The sequence below is a fragment of the Myotis daubentonii genome, chromosome 11 (assembly GCF_963259705.1).
Source record: "Myotis daubentonii chromosome 11, mMyoDau2.1, whole genome shotgun sequence".
Taxonomy (NCBI): domain Eukaryota; kingdom Metazoa; phylum Chordata; class Mammalia; order Chiroptera; family Vespertilionidae; genus Myotis; species Myotis daubentonii.
The window spans coordinates 70,403,665-70,422,253 of record NC_081850.1 but is presented as its reverse complement, the minus strand read 5'-3'; the positions used below and the strand labels follow the sequence as shown (position 1 = coordinate 70,422,253).

The window sequence follows — 18,589 nt, the reverse complement described above, 5'->3', positions numbered from 1 at the left end:
AGAAACATCAATGATGATAATAATTGGCTGCCTCCTGCATGTCCCCCACTGGGGATCAAACCTGCAATTCGGGCATGTTCCCTGAGTGGGAATTGAATTGTGACCTGGTTCATAGATCGATGCTCAACCACTGAGCCATGCTAGTTGGTTGGTGTTCATCTTTTAATTAAATATGGGATTTGTGAGGTGAGGAAATGGGTAAGTTGTTTTGTTTCCACACTGTTTGTCTTCCATGTCTGGCACTGCATCCTTTGAGAGCATTAAGAATCTACCCAGCTCAAAATTCAGCCCAAATCACCATTATGTAAAAGTAATTGACTCTAATTCCCAATCTTATGGATATGTGTGTAGAGAAGCAGCCGCCAAGGTCTAGAGCTGGGTGGGGAATGCCTGGCCAACAAGCAGTGTAAGGCCTGAGAAATCATTTGGTCTGGCCCTGCCAAGGCATTAGGAATGAATTAATTAAATGTTTAACCAAATATAGCAGACTAATTTTTAAGTTGACAATTTTGTATGGCCCAGGAATCCTATCCTATCTAATAAAAGAGAAACATGGTAATTGGCGTACGACCGCTACCCTTCCCATTGGCTAATCAGGGTGATATGCAAATTAACTGTCAGCCAAGATGGCGGCCGGCAGCCAGGCAGCTTGAAACTAACATGAGGCTTGCTTGCTTCAGTAACGGAGGACTCCAACATTCCCCGCCTGCCGCTGCAGGCCTCTGAGCTGCAAGCAACTATGTAACAAACATAGAAGCTAAACAAAACCCCAGAAACCTGCCAGGATTCAGCCAGCAGTATCGCAACATTGTAAGCAAAGGCCAGAAACCTACTTTCAGCAGCAGAGGCCTAAGAGCTGGAGCCAAGCCTCAAAGCTAAAGCTGGCCCAGAATAAAAAAAAGAAAAAGAAAAAAAGGAGCGGTTGGGAGCTTCAGTCACCCCCAGCCTGAAAACAGCCCTCAGCTCCTCACCCAGACTGGCCAGGCACCCCAGTGGGGACCCCCACCCTGAAGGATGTGTGACCAGCTGCAAACAGCCATCATCCCCTCACCCAGGCTGGCCAGGCACCCCAGTGGGGACTCCCACCCTGATCCAGGACACCCTTCAGGGCAAACCAGCTGGCATCCACCGATGCACCAGGCCTCTACCCTATATAGTAAAAGGAGGTTACTATATAGTAATATGCCTCCCAGCACCAGGATCAGCAGAGCCGCGAGGCCTCCTGGCACTGGGATCAGCGTGACGGGACAGCGCCCAAACCCCCTGATCGCCCTGCGGCTCTGTGACAGGGTGCGGCGCCCCAACCCCCTCCCCCCCCACGGGCCCTGCTCTGTGTGTGACGGGGTAGAGCCATAACCTCCCCATCGGCCCTGCCCTGAGTGTGAGAGTGGCAGTACCCCAACCCCCTGATCGGCCCTGCTCTGTGGGTGATAGAGGGTGGCGCCCCAACCCCCTGATGGGCCCTGCTCTGTGCGTGACAGGGTACAGAGCCCCAACCCCCCTGATGGGCCCTGCTCTGTGAGTGACAGGGGGAAATGCCCCAACCCCCTGATTGGCCCTGCTCTGTGTATGACGGGGGGGGGGGCGCCCCAACTCCCCAATCGGCCCTGCTCTGAGCCCGAGCAGGGGCTGCATCTAGGGATTGGGCCTGCCCTCTGCCACCCGGGAGCAGGCCTAAGCCAGCAGGTCGTTATCTCCCGAGGGGTCCCAGACTGTGAGAGGGCACAGGCCGGGCTGAAGAGCCCCCCAACCCCCCAATGCACAAATGTTCTGCACCAGGCCTCTAGTAATGTTATAAATATACAAATGACCCTTGGCAGAAAAAAGGTTCCCCACTCCTGGTCTAGAGTCACCCACACCCTGTTCTAAACCGAGCCTCCTACTTTCTGCTTTAACCTTACAGTTACAATTCAAAAAGGAAGAAGCCTTATGCTTTTCAGACTAGAAGTGGGTGAAAGGATTTGTGACAACATTCCTAGAGCTTTGGCATTTACTAAGCTGCACATCTTGCTGTGGGTGCAGGGCTGATGGCAAGCCAGAGAGCAGTTACCTCGTATTCATGGAAACAATGTGCTAAGCTGAGCTACTCAAAATTGTGTTTTTGGTGGTAGAGGGTGTTGTTGCTTTGGCTCTTTTTTTATTTTGCTTCTGTGGGAATTGCTGCCAAATGATAAGAAAGGAGGTAAAGTGATGTTGAACTAATTTGTCTTGTACTTTTCACCTGGAGAAAAGCCCCATGTTCTGATTATGAAATTGCATCCGGTTTGCAAAGATCGTATACTTGAGAGGAAATTGATCCAATTACAAGTGCATCACAAATGAGGCCGCTAGTTAATTAGAGCTGCTTTCTCTGTACTGCAGCGGACAGCAGGAGGTCCATCTTGGCTGTCAGCGAGGGACTTGCTGAGGCAGTAACAGTGTCGGAGGCCCTTGGAACGTGGTTTTCTGCAGGGAAATGACTATCCCGGGCTGGCTTACTGTAAGTGAACTAGGCCTGGGGTCATGGAGCTGCTGGTGCTTTTGGAAGGAAATGCTAACGCTGCTGGCATTCCGCATTCAGGTCTGCCCATCTCCCAACTGCTCGCAAGGACAGCAGGGTTCCGGGCTCAGGACGGAAATAAGTGTGGTCTGCATGTGTTTCTTTCTTTGATCTGAGTATTTTAGGCTGTGCTTAGCTTCAGTTATCTACCATGTTGACTAAATTGCAGAGTATAACCCCCAGAAACTAATTTGCTCAATTATTATTATTTTTTTAAAGCAGCAGTACCCTTATTCAAATAAAGTCATACATGCAGGTCTGTATGTAGACTAGGTCAGGGAGCAGCCGCTCCGGGTGAGCAGGTCTGTGGACTGAAGGACAGGTTTCAGCAACCCTCTCCTGTGCACCCCTGCACAAGTCCTGTGAATCTACAGAACATTTGCTGAAGAGCACGGAGCTATGACATTGCTTATCCCCTGTCCATCTCATTAGCCCTGCAGCCACGGCCAAGTCATTTAACCATTGCTCTTCTTGAAAAGGATGAAACAGATCCTGCATCCAGGAAGTGTGTAAGACGTGAGATCACAGATGTAGAAGTCCCAGTTCTTGGGGACAGTTCTTGGCGTTCCCATGAAATGATAGCGATTACTCTCTTCTTTCATTGAGTTGTGCAAAAGAGTGAAGCTGCCCGACCACTCCAAACAATACCTGCCCGCCTTCCTATTTTACACGTTCCCAATGGGCAACCAGAACCCTCCTCAGGCATCTCCCCCAGCCACACGTCTCCAAGTAAAGCTGACCGCCCTTCCTTCTTACCATCGCTCTGCCTTCTCATGTGTCCAGTGCTATATAAATAACCACACTGCAGTTATTGGCCCATAGAGTTGAGCGTTATCGAGGGCTAACTGTAATAGCTGGCTGCAGGCACCTGGCATGGTGTCTAATTTGGAGTACGCCCTCCCATTTTTAACTGGCTATTGTTTACTGAACTCAATGGTGATGGGTCCTCCCAGAACCTGCGTCTTTCTCACACAGCCCTTTCTGTTGGGTAAATACTCTCAGACAAGCCCTTTTATAATCATACAAAAGCAACACAAAACAAAAAACACCAAAGGCAAACAAATGACTTACAGGTTGGTTACGGCCCAGCTTTCCTTTATCATTCTTAGAATTTAAGGCTTCGGAGCCATGATCCATTCAACATTTACTGAGTACCTACTGTGAGCCAGGTACTGTCCCAGGTTTCAGAAAAGAATCACTTAATGATAATTACTGATGTGTCCACTTTCTCAGAAATTATTTCACAGTCTTTCCTGTCTGAAGTATTTGAAATCTAGTGTTCCATTGCCCTGGACTTCCCCAAAGGCCAGGGGCAGGCAGTGTCTGAAGGACTATAAGGATCTTAGCAGTGTGTACTATACTCTAGCAGGAGGCAGTCCACAGAGGGGCACTCATTATTCCAATCAGTAGGATAAACGTGGCTGAAGTCTTACAGGTAGGGTGAGTAATGCTTACACAGTGGTGCTTTTAATCCAGTACTAATTAACGGCTTCTGAAAAGTGAAGTGTTACCCATGCCTGCAGGAGGGAGATGGAAGGGCAGAGCCCCGTGTGAAACGTGGTCCTCCACCTCGCACCTGACCAGCCTGCTGATCTACACTCAGGCCGTGCAGCCCCTCAAGGGATCTCCAGATAAATTAGATGTGAAACGGGAGATGCCTGGATGAATTTCACAAGCATGGCAGTGATGAGGCAGGAGGCTATTTAGCAGAATACACACTTAGACTAGAGCCCTATGGCTCTCTTTTGTCAATATCAATATTCATGGTACCCTGGCCAAGTGAAGTTAGGCCGCTCCAGGATGACTATTCTAGTGGGAAAGTCACTGGGCTCGGTCTGGGGCTGAGTCTCGGCTCTGACTCTTAAGTAGCCATGTGGCCTCAGGTGATCACCATACACCTGCATCTCCTTGTACAATAAGGAGTACGGACTAATCGGTGGTCGGCAAATTGCAGCTCGCGAGCCACATGCGGCTCTTTGGCCCCTTGAGTGTGGCTCTTCCTAAGCCTTAGGAGTACCCTAATTAAGTTAATAACAGTGTACCTACCTATATAGTTTAAGTTTAAAAACTTTGGCTCTCAAAAGAAATTTCAATCGTTGTACTGTTGATATTTGGCTCTGTTGACTAATGAGTTTGCCGACCACTGGCACTAGATCATCGCTAAAATCCCTTCTGGCTCTATGATTTTAATTGATTTCTTAATCAACTAGAATTTGGTTGAGTTTCCCCCCAATGTTCTTGTACAACCCCTGCTATAACTTTCTCGTGTTTACATGGAAGTGGTAGAAAGACCCTGCCTTTGGTAACCAGCCCCACGTTGGTCCAGTTGCTCACTCTGCCCCCCAAATATGACCTTAGGTCAGTTACCAGCCATCATCACTCTGTTGAGATACAGTTTCCTCACCTGGTAAAATGACGCGATAGCTTGTGTTCTAAAGGGTTGCTGCAAGAATGTAAAGATAATGGGACAGTGTATGCCAAGGTATCTACTTCAGAAAACGTGGTTTCCATTGCAGGGGCAAAGGCTTCCTTCTCCTCACCATGAATGATGCAGATTTTTCACGCTGACCCTGGGGGAGATTTCTGATTTGCATCGGTGATGCAGGGGCACTGCCTGGCTTCTTAATTTAAAACTTACTGGAGGGAAACTGGGATTGCTGGGGGTCAGATGCCAAACTCCCAGCAATGTGTGCCAGTAGGAACTTTTTGAAAGGTTCAATGGAGTCATTGAACCTTTAGCTATTTCTGTAGATGGCTAGAGACTAGCATAAAATGATTTTTTTTCTCCAGGTCAATATTCATTAACTCAAATAATTAAAATAAACCATAAATCTCACTGTTAGGTTGGAGGTAATATAACATATGATAGTTTAAAATTTGCAACTCTCTGGAGAAAAAACAACATATAAATGTGAGCAGGTAAAGAGCTCCCCCGCCCCCATCAAACTATATACAGTAACTATGAAAAGAAACATGAATACAGGAAGAGGAAACAAGCAAATAAATGAAACTGAAATAAAACTGTAAACAGAGGTCCACAATTTGACCCAATTAGAAGTTAGTCCTGAGTTTAGTCCTGGTCCCCCCACTTACTATGACCACTGAGTCCTTTAGCCTCACAACCTCAGTTTACTCATCAGTAATACCCGATGCTGTTTCCTGCATTATTCAGAAGAAATGATGGACGTATAACACCGGGTGCACTTCCAGACACTCATAAACTTTCAGTAGTGCTAAATATTTTTATAACATGTATCTCAAGATTACCCACATTTTTGTGATATGAAACTAGCGAGGGAAAGCTATTTCCCTCAAAGGAAAGTCGTTTAGTAACTCACTGAAATCCTGATTAAAAACATGAGTTTTTATGTGTGTGGGTGTGAGTCACACACATGTCTTTCCTATATAGATAAACCCAAGAATTTCTTTTGGCGATTTACTCAGTTTACCCAGTTACGATGCCACTGTATATCTTCACAGAATATTAAGATCTGAGATTCTACTCATTCATTCAATGACTCCTTAAATATGTATAAGACATCTACTGGCAGTCGTTATATGAGTAAAGGATGCAAAGATGACTCAATCGTGAATCCTGCAGTCAGGTAGCCTGTGGTCCAGCTGGAGAAATAGGACACGTAAGAAACAACACGAACATGCTGAAGAGTCAGCGGTACAAGATAGAAGTGGAACGCTGGGCGTTTGAGAATAGGCTACTTCTCCTTGGGAGGATCTGGTTGCTGAAGGGCCTTGCAAGTAGAGGGAGTGTCAGGAATCAGGGTACAACATTGTAGGGAGAAGTGAGACGGTACCAGCAGGAAGTTCAAACCACACAAGAGTGAGGGGGCATTACAGGGTTTAAAGTGACCCATCTATTGATGACCGCCCCTGCCGGGGTCCAACCCCAGCAGGTCCAGGGGTCCCCAAAGGCGTGGACGGAGTCAGCGAAGAAGGAATGACATGGAGACAGTGTTCAGTTGATCAGCAACCTAGCCAGGATCTCTAGCCCGGATCTCCAGAGAGGTTCTGCTTCGGATCTCCAGCGAGGTTCGGTAGCCATGTTCCCTCGCTAGGTTCTCCAGCCAGGTTCTGTCCAGGCTCTCCAGTCAGGTTCAGTGTCCAGGTTCCAGTCAGGTTCTCCTGCCAATCTCCGCAGTCAGGTTCAGTCCAGGATCCCTTGCCATGTTCTCCCGCTAGGCTCTGTCTCTAGGCTCCGAGGCCAGTCCCTCTCCAGGATCCTCCGGCATGCTCTCTCCAGCAAAGTTCTTCTGTCTCTAGGCTCCGAGTAGGTTCTGTCTTCTTGATTCTGTTCTAAGTTCTGAGTGTTTCTGTCTTGTTACAACTGTATTTATACCAGTTGATTCAATCCTATCAATCTCTATTACAAAGGTTAGGGCGTTTCTTATCTCCATTCCAGGGAGAAAAGATTATGTAGTTTAAGCATGATTGTTCGTAGTTAAAGGGATTAATTACCCGCCTGGCACTTAGTTGAGGGGTTTTATTCCCTCCCTAACTTCAGGGGAAAATCCCTACCTGGGGATTCAACCTTTCTCGGAGAGGTGACTTTGGTTAAAACACAGTGCCAAGAAGGTGAGCAAACATATTAAGAACCGTATGCCATATATGCCAGGTCCCTTGAAACAGCAAGGATGGACCAGCTCCCGGCACGCCCCCCCCCTTAAGTAATAATGCCAGTGTCCCTTTCCCCTGCCCTAAGCTGCATCACTAATTCCTATCAGTAGCCATGGCTCAGTGAGGTTTCGTTTTCACAGAGGTGGGAGGGTGCGGATAAGAATCCTCTTGGAGACCGGAGCGGGGCTGAGGTGGAAGGAGAAGGTATAGTTTGAAAAGTCACCCCTGCCATATTTTATTCTTTCTCCTTACTGAGACTCCCTGATGTCATTTGTCTCAGAAATACATTTTCTGCCTTTTTAAAATCCTGAAATAATACCAAATTGCTTCCCCTCAAAAGCCTGAGCCAAATGAGTCTTGTAATCTCGATACAGTTTTGTAAGTCTCACTCTCCTTTTCAATGTTTGATGCTGACAGCTTTCAAAACCCATCATTCCCCCTTCATCTGCCCCACATCTGGACATGCTGATAAGAAAGCTTGAATACATCCACCTTTAGGGCCAGTGAGAAGCTCAAACCACACAAGCCTGAGCCCAGCATGGAAGCTCTCACCCAGCCCCACCTCCGCACCACCATATACTAGCAATCCAAGCTGGTCTTTTCCGGCTCTCAAGTCATTTCTGAACCACTTAGGAACCTACACTGCTCTCCCCAGAAAGCCTTGTTATGTGAGTTATAAACCTTTTCGTACCCAATTGGTACCTGCCTTGGTTCAGCCTTAACAGTTTTGGGGGTTCCCCCTCCTGTCTATGGCCAGCCACAACAATCAGCACACTAACCAGTGTTTTAGGCAATGACCACCATCACTGGGCGGCTTCCTTCTCGCTTTGATTTTCTAATGGCTCTGCTGCTGGCCAGCTTGTTTCCTGGGTCACTCTCTGGCAAGCTTGGGCTTTGAGCTGTGCTGCCTGAGCCCCGCCAAGTCTCTGTTATAGATGCAACTGAACCAAGGGGGAAGCTTGATAACTGGCATTCAAGAAAGGAATGAAGCAGCCCTGGGTTCTCTGGGTCCAAACGCGTGTGTCTCAGGTTGACGCATGTGCCTAGATTGCAGCGAAGGCTGTGACCACACTCAGGGGAATTGCTCTTGGGAGTACTGCCCTGGGACTACTGGCCTTTCGTTGCAACCACACATTGTCCCCCGCCTATAGAGGGCTCAGGAAGCACACCCTGAGCAACATGTGGGTTCACGGGTGGTGGCTCACGTGCAGGGAGGACGGTCACCGTGTGGAACGCTGTGGACCACACTCTACAAGCAGATGACTCTCTCGGGGTCCACCGGCTATCTGCCCTGCTGCTCTGTCCCTGCTGCCCCGAAAGAGGATCCCGATCTCCAGGGTTACAGGGGGAAGTACCCATCGCTCCCTCGTGACATACCCAAAGGCTTCATTCAAGTCTGACTTCAGTCCATGGCCTTTAAACCCTATAACGCAACCGCTGCCCTAATCCTAATGGTAGGGATTTGCCCCTCTCTGGAGGAAGACATTTATAAATATGAGCAGGATAGAGAGGACTCCCCCAACCCACCCAATGAACTATATACAGTAACCACCAAAAGAAAAAAAGAAAAGAAAGAGGAATGAAACAAAAAAAAACTGAGGCAGAGGTCCACAATCGGACCCTATTAGACACCTACAATTTCCTAAAAGATTTTATACAACAAAAAGTTAAAAGTTGCCAATTGGCTTTTGCACCCCCACAATATGGGTTCTAAACTAAGCTTTAACATCTGCAGAAATGCACCAACATAGCCTTAATCAATTCTGGGGCTCAAATTAGAGTTACATGCACATGGGCATTTCCCTACATTTAGACAAAGTAGCCCCTATAATAGGAGGGGAGCCACTGAAGACATTTCAGGACACTAAAGAAGAGAAAGAGGTATGCCTCTCCTTAGTCATTGTAACTACTGCCTTGCCAGAAATTCCCCAGAACTACAGCACCCGTTACCCTAAAATATCCATACTGGGCATGGCCACTCTGACCCAATGAGGCATAAATTAAAGTTGAATTAAGTTGCTATCACATTGGCTTGCCAAAATGGGACCCCATGGACCTCCTCCGCCCATTAGTTAACATGGTTAATATGGCCCCGTTTAAACAGGGCCTTTGAGGTTTGAAACCCTTATAAAAGACCTATTTAGAAATAAAGTGATTATCCCCTCCACATCCTAATCTCGTAGCCTGTGCTTCACCCCTCAGGATGGGTGCTCCAACCTGTTAATACTGAGGTCCCGCCCAGAAGGCTCCCATACCTAATACTGAAATTACTGATTCCATCCAGTCAACAACTGGCAAATGCTTTGCAGTCATAGATTTGCCTCAAATGTTATGTTCATTTCCCATTCAACAGCCGCTCAGCCACAGTTTGCCCTCATCTTCAAAGGCACATGGGGACCTCCCAGCACTCCATCCCCCAGCCATTACATAAGGGCCACACTCGTCTCCTTCCCCTGCTCTCAGGCCATTCTGGGACCTCGCTTTCCCCAGAAAGCTTCGTTATCTGAGTGACACATCTTCTTACATCCTCTCGGTGTCTGTGGGGCATCACCAGTTCCATCATCTGACCCCACATTGGGTGGGAGCCCATCTCACTGCTCCAGTGACAACAACTGTGCAAAGTTAAACATGGAGAACTACTTCATAATGAGACAGACGAAAGCTGTGTGAATTTAATTTCTGAGAAACCTCATGAATGAAACCATATGTGTTTATGAAATGGCATTCAATATTTACACTTAAATAATAATAATTATCTCAGGCCCAAGGATCCGAAATGTGTGTGACAGTTTTGGTGATTCTGTAAAAGTATCAGGAATCAAGTTCAATTTAAAAAAAGCATGGCTCCGAGGGTGGAGGGAGCAGGCGTGCCTACTAGTATTTCTTCACCCGATCCAAGACTCAGGGGCTGCATCTGGGAGAAAAACACGGGCGGTGATCGACACCCTGGAAGGACTGACACCCACAAATGGGCACATGTGCCCTGTCCCTGCACAGAAGACTGGTTAATTGTTAGCGCAATGAGAGGGACAAGCGATAAAGCAAACCCCTGGAAGTCTGTGCTGTGCCCGTCTGCTCTGGTGACTGTGGCCAGACATGGCCGTTTGTCTCCTCAGTGAATTGGGGAGAGTAATCCCAGCCTCGTTAATGTGCACAAGGACTGTTCTTCACCAACCAGAGCATTGCACGCAAGGAAAACGGGCCCGAAAGGAAACAGCAGGGGCCACTCTCTGAATGACCTCACGCCTCTAAATAAAACATCAGAACAATCCTGGGCGTGGAAAGAGAAACAGCTCCCCAAGGAAAGGCGTTGCGAAAGGGCAACTTTACTTTCATGCTGGAGGGCACTGCCTTCTGCTATGACTTCAATTATCTACACAACTAGGCCTCACAACCTGCATTTTTCAGGCGGTACCTTTCTTTTGATCACCTGCATATATATGTCCATATATATCTGTATCCATTTTATATTGCCCAGTGATGTGCCAATTGTGAGCTAGTGCATTACATGCCAATATCCCTTAGAAACCTTACACTTGGCATATTCAAAACTGAACTCAGCTCTCCAACACCTTCTGTTCTTTTGTTCTGCTTAAGGGATAGCAGCATGGACTCAGGCACTTAAGCCAGAAACCTTGTCCCCACCTCTAATCATTTCCCTCACGTCCCACCTCCCACCACCATTCAATGATAACATTCCCATCAAACTAGCAACCCAATGTTGTTCACATGCATTTACTCTTTCCTTCAGCCTCGCCACTATTAAGTATAAGCTGCTATTATTGTTTCCTGAAACAAATGCTATAGCTTCCTAACCGATCTTCCCCACCCGAATCTAGCATCCTGCATACACTTCCTCCCTTCCCAAATCAAGCCGCATCACACACCGGCCAGAGTGGAACTCCGAGATGCAAATGCTACTACCAATAAATAAAGCCTTTAAATGGCCTTACACTGCTCCGAGGAAAAGGACACATTCCTCCCATGGCCTGTGCATTAGTGGGTCTGGTTCCTAGATAACCACCTTTCTATGTTCATCTCAGCACTGCTTCCTCCCTCTCTGGCAATCTGTTCAATCCACTGCCCCCACCCCCCACCACCTTATCTTAGGACCTGTATTGTACGTGCTTGCCTTGCTACCAGAATTGCTCTCCCTCTCTCTGCCTACTTATGCTACCAAATCGTACCTCCTCCAAGTTTTTGGGGGTGCCCTTCCTGACCCACCACCCAGTTGGAGTCAGGTGGCCATGGCACACTTCGGGTTGCCTCCTTCTAGCGTCTGCATGTGGCACTGTGCTTTCCTCGTTCCCATCGCGCCAAGACCAGACTGAGCTCTGGAAAGGCCCTGGGACATTGACTTTACCGTTGCATCGACAGCGCCTAGCACAGTACCGGGCACATAGCAGGCACTAACTTGTTGCTGGTTAAAGCCAGGGCAGGGGTCAGCCAGCTCAGCTCCTGTGTGGACTGGGATGAACACTTGGGTTGCATCAGCCCCAGCTGTTCCTCCACCGCCTGCGCCTCCCACCAGCTGCCTCCCTGAATCACTGACCATGGCTGCGACACAGAACGGGCTGCGGCTGGAAGGCGGGAGGGAACATTTCCTCAGAGACTCTTCTCAATGATCACATAATAAAACGATGCATTCCCTTCTGGAAACGCAATCAGAACTTTGTCTTGGTGCAAAGTCGCCACTGGAAGACAGGGCTCAAAAGACACCTCTGACGGTGTGGTATGTAAACTAGATCTCAATAAAACTGTCACAAAAAAAAGATACCTTTGGACACATGGGCTCTTGAATTGCCTCTCAACACGCTTTCTTGGATGAAGGAGGGAAGAAAGAGTCCTAATGCTTTCAATGACAAAGTTCCCTTTGAGCGACTTGCCTATTCTCCCTGGGGCTCTATTTCACCATCTATATTAACAGATTTATTAAATTAAAGACATTTCCCGCTGTAAGTTTCAATGATTCTGGTGCCACAGACCTCAGGGACATCTTGGACAAAGATCTCCAAAAGGAGCTTCCCCTCTCCCTGGACACCCGTGGGATGGGAGAAATCAGAAATGCAGACCCCGTGGCCCTAAGGAGGAACCCCTGGGGCCTAGGACTGGCGTGTCAGGTGTAGACAATCAGGCCAGCCCAATGGACCAATGGTCAAGAGTCTGTCTGCAGGGCCTGGCTCAGAGCCTGCACCCTGACCCACAGTCCAGGCGTTGCTAGGAAACAAGGCTCTGGCGCCAGCTGGCCGGCATCAGACTGGCCGGACTCATGCTGGTCTGTCTGCCTCGTTCCTCACTCTTCCTGACCAAGTACTTCTAACCATTTCAGGGGAAAGAGACATGCTGCTCAGACAGAACTCTTTCCGGAGTGCCCACCAAGGTGACGTGATAGCAAAATGTCGATGGCGAGAGGACTGGAGAAAGCAAGGACGGAAGGAAGAGAAGGCCAGGGGGCATATCTTTTGCCGGCTATGCCTTTGAATGATGTACCCTCCCTCACCCAGAGCCTCTGTTTCCCAGGCATAGGGAACCAGCATTAGAGGGCTGCTGTGCGGGTCAAGTGAGATCATGTACGAGAAGTGCCCAGGGAACCTCCTGGCACATGGTTCTCCGTACACGGCGTGTTGTTACAGGGGGACAGTAGAGCATGAACTTCAGAGTCAGACAGTCCCGGGGAAAATCCTGCCTCAGCCTGTGGCCCGCCAGTGACTTTGCACAGGTGAGTGTTTCTCCTTTGGAAGATGGGAAGAATTCTCTCCACCTCATAGGGTTACTATGAAGACAGCTGGGGTCATGTGATTTATCGGCCCATTGTAGGAGCTCAATACAAGTCAGTCCTTGTTGCCTGCTCCTGCCACCCCTCCATACACACACACACACACACACACACACACACACACACACACACACACACACCTACACATTCTTCTGGACCACAACAAGCTTGGGATTCAGCTTGCTAACATGCCTCAGTTTCCCCACGTGTGAAATGCAGATAAATGTGCCTCCCTCCAGGCCTGCTACGAGGAGGAAATCAGATGAAACAATGTATGTCAAAGAGCTCAGTGAGGCGCACTGCGCTGAGCACATGTAAAGGGTTATTATTCTTGGGACGCACCAATTGGAAAAAGACGAGGGTGTTCCGTTCCAGATGGGCTCGATCTAAACTGGAGAACAAATGCTTTTTTTGGTAATTTCATCTGGTAGAAACGGCAGTCTCGTGGGCCTATTTGTGTTTAATGAACCACATCCTGTATCTTCTTTTTACATTGTTCCGAGGAGAAATAAGTTGGCTCTCTCCTCTGGCATCTACAGGCTAGAGAATGTCCAGTCTTGTTTAACCTCTGCTCTCCCTGCCCTCTCTAAGGAAAACTGAGGGGTGGGGAAGGGAGCAGTACTCAGCCTCCGCCCACCACCACACTGGGACCACGAACTTGGCCTGGCTGAGATCTCGGACCCATGTCATAGTTAAGGTGGGAGGTTCAGTGTGACTGAAAGGCAGACAGCATGGGGGCAGGTGGGGCTGGAGAGGTTGGCTGGGGACACATCCTACCTGAGAGGGCCATGGGGAGGAGTTTGGAAATCAGCCTCAGGGCAATGACAAGGCACTTAGGAGTCTTCATCCAAGGAGTGACATGATGAAACATGTCATCATGTTTTAGAAACATCCAGTGATGATATATGTGAACTTGACTGGGCCACCGATGTCCAGATATTGGTCAAGCATTAGTATGGATATATCTGTGAGGGTATCAGATAATCAGGAGACTGAATAAAGCAGATTGCTCTCCCGAATGTGGGTGGGCAGCATCAAATCTGTTGAAGGCCTACACAGAACACAAAGGCTGACCTCCTGTGAAAAAGAAGGAACTCCTTCTGCCTGACTCTTTGAGGCTGGGACACTGATCTTCTCTTTCCTTTTGGACTTGAACTAAAACGGTTCTTGGGTCTCAAGCCAGCCAGTTATGGAACTGGCTCTCTTGGATTTCCAGTTTGCTGAGCGGATTTTGACTTGGAACTTTCACAGCCTCCCTAATCACACGAGCCAGTTCCTCAAAATACATATCTCTCTCTCTTTCTCTCTCCATAAATATATGGAACCAATGAAATATACCTATTTTTCATACATAAATCACATATATGAACATACCACACATGTGCTACATATTAATATTATAGGTAATAAAGATATTTTTATCTATCTATCTATCTGCCTACCTATATCTACCCTTTGGTTCTATCTCGCTGGAGAACCCTGGCTGATCCATGTCCTCAGGGCTGCTGTGTGGTTGGGTTGATGGTGGTTAAGAGTGGATGTAGGGAGACCATAGGAGGCCAACACTGGAGTCCAGGCAAGACATACAATCAGCTTCGGGGGAACAGGTGGTACTTCTCTAGGTGGAAAGAAGTGGGCCAATTCCAGGGCTATTTGGGAATTAAACTGGAAAAGACGGGATGGTTTGGAAATGGGAGGAGGGAGGGAGAGGGAGAAGTTGGAAAGGACACCTAGCTTCCTAGGTGTCTGGTCTGGCGCTGAGCAGACAACAGTGCCCTTCCTGGGAGCATAGGGAAGGACTAGCAGGTGGGGCAGGGCTGGGACGGGCAGGGGGGCTAGTGTGATGGCAAATATCAGAGGGAAACTTGGAGGCCAAGGTGTAAAGTGGGGTCATCAGGGTAGGGGTGGTAGCAGAGAGCATGGCTGAGATTCCCCGTGGAGAGAATGCAGTCCAGGAAGGGGGCTAAGGGAAGGGGGGCTGTGAACCGCAGTGGCTGGTTCGCTAGAGGATGAAGCTGCCCAGGAGACAGAGAAGGAGCAGGCAGGAGGAGGTGGCCCTCAGGAGGATTTGATACCCTGGAGCAAACACATACAGTGCCTCCAGCTGGAAGCGGGCACCTCCATCAAAGGCGGATGAAAGGTCACGCAGATGGGATCTGAGAACTGCGCCTGGGTGATTTAATCTCCGGGGAACAAACCAGTACCCGTGCAGCTCTGAAATGAACCCCTTCCATACCTGCCTTCCGCCTTTGAAGCACATTCCCCCAGGAGACTGAATGCGGGGACAGCTCTCCAGCTCACATCAGCCCCTGGCCGCACCTGCCCTCACAGAGGAGGTGACATTTACCACATCGTTCCCTTCCTTCTCCTCTCCCACCCCAACCCCTGGGCTGCCTTTCAGACAGCCAACCTTCCTTTAAATAGTAGTCGAGACAAGTTCCAGTTGACGCTCAAAAGTGCATTGTAATTCAAATGGAAAGGCAAAAACTCATTCCCTGGACAGCGCTGGGAAATTACAACAGATACAACATCTTTTAAAGGTGGCAACCGGCATGCATCTGAGGGGGCAACTGTATACTATGGACTCTACAATCCCAACTCAAGAGAAGGGCGAGCTTCACACTGAGAATGTCATTTCACCGGGTCAGCGAGGCTCCAAGCTTGAAAAAGACATATTAATTGCTTATATTTCCTCTTCAACACGTTGTCTCTCCATTTCTCTTTGTGGATTTCCCTACATTTATCTCTTTGTCTTTCTGTCTTTTCCTACCTTTCTCAGTCAATCTCTCTCTCTCTCTGCTCCCCCCTCACCCCCCACACGCACGCACGCACCTGACATGCAGTCACCTGAGTGGATGTGGCAGCTATTGGTAAAACAAATGGGTTGAATCCAGGCAATGATTAGGTGCCCTGCTCAGTGCCAGGTGAGTGCATCACTGATCTGTCTATTCGCTTATTGGATCCTATATTTTGGAAATGGAAGAATTGATCTTAATGACCATCACTCGGTTACTAAGAGATCAAGCTGGGATTTGAACCAGCACCCAACTGACTGCAAAACCTGGGCTTTATCTCCAAATGAGGAAGTCTATCCAATTTAGCCAGAGGAAGGCTACCTTCAAACCGAGTCTTAATCGTGATCTAGGACTAATGTATCAAGATCACAGATAGGGAGAGCACGTGACTATCAGGCCAAAGAGTGAAATGAAGGCCTGAGTGGGAGCAAGGTAACTTTACCAATGAGAGGTATAGCCAGAGCACAGAGGCACGCAGGGAAAGTACTGAGCTGGGACAAGAGACTCTGAACTTGGCACGGTGCTGGGGGCAGCGGGGTGGAGAGAGGAGCCTGACGGTGAACCGCTCCCATGCTCGTACAGTTGCCTGTAGGGCCCATCTAACTGACCTGCCCGGTGCTCCCGGCCCCTCCACACCGGCAGGATGCCCAGGATGCTGGGTGGTGGTAGAAAGTGCCACCTCCTGCCTGGATCTTTCTAGTCCTCTGCATACCCAGGGCCCCTCTGGAATCAGTGTCAGTCACTGGGCCTGTTCTAGTTTTCATTTTTCCCTGTTATAGGGAAAAAAATACATAGGATACGGACCACCACTCCCATTTTCTGTATCTAGAGCAGACATTGCTAATTAATCACAGCTTTCTCCTTGACTTGACTTGGGGTAGGCAAACCACCCCAACCGATCAGAAATGGCACACGAACCAAAAGCTAGGAGCCACCAGGTGATGGTGACTGGGTTCCCTCCCACGTGCCAGCCCCTCCCTCCTTCTAGCTGCCCATCAGTGGATTAGAGAGTCCATGACAAAAATGAGGAGATGCTGGAAGGCTAAGACAGGCCCGTAATGAACAGTGTGGGGGCAGCGCTCACATCTTGTCCATTATGGAGCCCCAGTGCCTGGCACAAGGTCTGCGGAGGAGAAGCAGGTAGGACATAGCAGTGAACTAGAGGATGAGTGATGGTAAACTGTAAAGTGCTGTACCATGTTTGTGGCTGTCATCTCTGCCCCCCTTGGTGCCTTCTCCCCACCTCCTCTTCCACGTTTGGCCTCCTGTCAGGGTGCATCCTGGAAGCCCGCCCACTCTGATTGCACAGTGTCCTTTCGCGTGATGTAGAGGCTGCACAGGGAGGAGTGAGAGCTGTGGCCGGGACCAGAATCCTCAGAGGATGCCCACAAGTTTTGTTTTAAGCCACTGTTGCTCATGTACCCACTATGCCAGGCCTCTTACCTACATTACCTCACTCCATTCCCTACAAAGTCATGCGAGGGAATCACTATCCCTTCTTTACCACAGGAGGAAATGCACCCAGAGGAGTTACTTCCATCCCGGACAGCGGGCAGGGGTTTCAGAAGAGCCACCGGGATGGGAAATCCTGTCTGTCCCACGTCAGCCCTGCTCCTCCGCCGGGCCTCTTCCCACAAACTCTGCCCTGGTGTGATGAGCTTCCACACCCAGATTCCTCCCTGCTGGCTCCCGGGGCCCTGGCTCAGCACGTGTCCGTGATGCATGCTTGGGGGCTGGGGAGAGACGGATCGCCGACTCCATCTGAGTCCAGAGTTTTCTCAGTTCTTCAGGGGAAAACTCCCCACTCACTGCTCATCCTCCTTCTCCCCAGCGTCACTCCCAAATTAAAAATAAAATGAACGATAGCGTTTAGATAAAATCAAAGCATAGTATCCAATGTGCAGTCTAAGTGGCCACAGCAGGTGCGGACAGAGAAAGGAGGAAACACATGCAGTGGTTCTGTTGGCCTCAGTGCAGCCCCCTGCACTTCCTGGGAGTGACACGGGCGATGGAGAAAGACAAGTGCTTTTGCACAGGAGGCCAGGAGAGAACAGCTCCATGCCATGTCCACCCGGCAAGCTTGTGGCAAACGTGAAGGGGACCAAGCTTCTCCACAGCATTCTCTCTGCCTCCTCCCCATCTTGCAATAGATACACGCATCTTCCATACAAAGAAGCGAGATTTTTCTGGATGCGGCCATGTATACAGATCGGGTAGGAGTTGGCATGAGCCTGGTGCCCTCGGCCCCAAATGCAGGATGAGGCAAATGAGTCCAGCGGCCATAGTGAGCGAAGGCTTTTATAAACACAACCTAATTGTATTACCTCAAACTCTTGAAGCTTATTGCCCTGCTTAATGATGTGTCACATTATTTATAGGGTGGCCCGAGACGAGACTTCAATTGATTTAATGCACTTCCTTAAAGACCGTCATTGTCACAGCCATAAAACAGCTATTCCCAGACAACTCAATTACGTCCCTGTGCCTATAAACCAACCCGCGCCCCATGCAGCTGCACACAGGAGGCAGAGGGGTGAGACCACACGCCGGGTGGGGTACAAATCCTCCAGGACAGAAGAGTTTGGGGGTGTCGCATGCAGGTGGACCAGGGTTCATCTAGTTGGGGAGAAGGGCAGCATAGGAGGTGGACAGGGAGTGTGCACCCCACTCTGTCTCGGCTGGGCCGGGTGGGGTAGAGCCCTGAGATTCTGAGCAAGCTTCCTCCTCCCTCTGGGCCTTAGATTTCCCAACCAGGACCCTGGAGGGCGACGCCCAGCGAGACCGGCAAGGTCCCCTCTGGCTCCGCATTCTGTGGTTTTGAGTTCTGGTTGAGCCGGATGAGGAAGG

General features: G+C 49.2%; 1 protein-coding gene across 2 annotated transcripts in view; it reads right to left on the bottom strand.

Annotated features, from left to right (window-relative positions):
* ASTN2 (astrotactin 2) overlaps nucleotides 1–18,589 on the bottom strand; it is a 742,933-nt gene that overhangs the window by 199,296 nt on the left and 525,048 nt on the right. The gene's annotated exons all lie outside the window — the stretch shown is intronic.